At 38.2% G+C, this 2500-nt stretch overlaps 1 protein-coding gene across 1 annotated transcript in view; it reads right to left on the minus strand.

Moving 5' to 3' along the window:
- Positions 1–2500, minus strand: part of dbpa (D site albumin promoter binding protein a) — a 24524-nt gene that overhangs the window by 2984 nt on the left and 19040 nt on the right. The window lies entirely within an intron of this gene.

A 2500-nucleotide genomic window follows, 5' to 3' on the forward strand; every position in this document is an offset into this window, starting at 1 on the left:
AGGGCAGCGGGTTCACATGAGCAGCAGCTCAGGATTCACTTTAACTCTTTGTGGCGCAGGATGTTGAACACGTTCAAGTATTTATGAGTATGTGGGATTAAAATCCACGAGAGTGAAACATAATCTGCTTGTTTACTCATAAAAAAAACCCCAAAACAATCATTTCATTCAAATGAATGAGGTTTTTGCAGATGTGACAGAGCAGAGAAACATCTGCTTTAATCTCTGCTTTAACATAAAACAGAGATTATGAAAAGACTTGATCAAGTGTGTGTGTGTGTGTGTGTGTGCGCAGCTCTTTGTGCATTAGTGCTGCTTTTGTGAATGCAACAAGAAAAGCAACTCCATTTTATTTTCAGTGGAATCGTCTGCAAACTCTGTGCTTCTGAATTGATTTTCCCAAACCAGAGAGAGGGAGAGACAGAGAGAGAGAGAGAGAGAGAGGGAGAGAGAGAGAGAGAGAGAGATTAATCCCGTCCCAGCGATTCCTCTTCTGTCTTTTTCTCTTTTTTTTTTTGGAGCTCCAGGCTCGGAGCCACAGATTATAAATAACTGCAGAGCTGCTGCTGGTGAACAACATCAAGTGAAGCAGCAGAGGAAGGTTTTCACCAACTCCAGCACATTAAACACTAGATTTTACAGTGAATATATTCTAAATCATTCTGTGCCACATATTCCAGGCCTGGTCTCTCACAGGAGAACAGTAGAAAACATTTGTTTGTTATATACAGTAAATAAATACTTAAATGAGACATTTATGAGGAATCGTTTCTTTAAAATTCAAATGTAGAGATGGGAAAATATCTGACTTTATCTGATCACTGTGATCAAATAACCTCTCACTCTCTGCTGATTGTGGTGAATTTCCATTCTGGCTGTCAGTCACTTAAAGAGGAGCCCAAATTAAAAACTGTGTCCAAGTCGAGAGTCAGACGAGGTGAAATCATGTATTATTCATAACAAAACAAGCGGATTTACTGTTTACTCATAATGTATTCAGATAATCTCACAAGAGCGAAATATCAACACTGGACGAGTGTTTTAAAGAGAGTTGGATTTTCCCACTGAAATCAGCAGTAAAGTCATGTCTAAGATTATTTCAGCAGAACATCTAACTATCTAGAAAATATCAATCTAGTTATCTATCTTACTAGCTGGGTAGACATCCATCTATCTAATTAGCTAGCTAACTAGCTGTGTACGTATCTATATGTCTAATTAGCTAGTTAGTTATCCATCTAGTTAGCTTGCTAATTAGCTGTGTAGGTATATATTAATCTACTAAGTTAGTTAGTTATCTATCTAGTTAGCTAGCCATTTAGCTGTGGAGATATCTTTGTAGTTAGGTAGCTAACTGTGTAGATGTAATCTATCTAGCTAGCTCGCTAATTAGCTGTGTAGGTATATATTAATCTACTAAGCTAGTTAGTTATCTATCTAGTTAGCTAGCAATTTAGCTGTGGAGATATCTTTGTAGTTAGGTAGCTAACTGTGTAGATGTAATCTATCTAGCTAGCTCGCTAATTAGCTGTGTAGGTATATATTAATCTACTAAGCTAGTTAGTTATCTATCTATCTAGTTAGCTAGCCATTTAGCTGTGGAGATATCTTTGTAGTTAGGTAGCTAACTGTGTAGATGTAATCTATCTAGTTAGCTAGCTAATTAGCTGTGTAGGTATATATTAATCTACTAAGCTAGTTAGTTAGTTAGTTATCTATCTAGTTAGCTAGCCATTTAGCTGTGGAGATATCTATCTAGTTAGCTAGCTAATTAGCTGTGTAGGTATCTCTCTATCTGTCTACTAAGAAAAGAAAGCATTTGGAATAAAGTCAGCGTGGAAGTGGGTTGATGCAGGGAGACAAAACGATGTCGAAGAATTCACGCTTGGTGTGAGCGCGACATAAGAAAAGATACAAGTTGATATATTGTTGTTGTAAAAGCTCTTTTTGTGGTGACACAAACTCTCCTGCACCGACTCTGGACCCTGAAACTGTCAGTGAGTGAAGAAAAACTCCACCGACACACATTTGCCTGTCAGTCATTTTATTACCACAGAACCACCAAGAACCGAGCCGCTGTGGAAATAACCTCAGAAAGTGCAGCTGAAAACACTGAACCACACAGTGAGTGACACACGCTGGGGTTTGAAACTTTGTCAATGGTGGTTTTTCAAAAGTCGGATCAAATCTGCTGTGTTGACATCCAGCGGTTTGACTGCAGTGATTTTTAATGAGGCTATAAACTAAAAAATAATACAATAAAATAAACTCTGGAGGAGCAGAGCGAGAGAAACGACAAACGCCTTCACTTCTACACAATTTCTGCCAAATACGAGTCGTGACATTCTGCAGTCAGTACAAAAAACATCCCACACTTCCTGCTCCAACCTAACAATAGAAGGTTTATGTGAGAGTGTGAATGAGAGCTGGGATTTACAGAGGAGCCTGAAGGCGTCACGAGATATTACCACAACAATAATGGCAAAAACTGTTAAAAAAA

The sequence above is a fragment of the Solea solea genome, chromosome 20 (genome assembly GCF_958295425.1).
Source record: "Solea solea chromosome 20, fSolSol10.1, whole genome shotgun sequence".
Lineage (NCBI taxonomy): Eukaryota > Metazoa > Chordata > Actinopteri > Pleuronectiformes > Soleidae > Solea > Solea solea.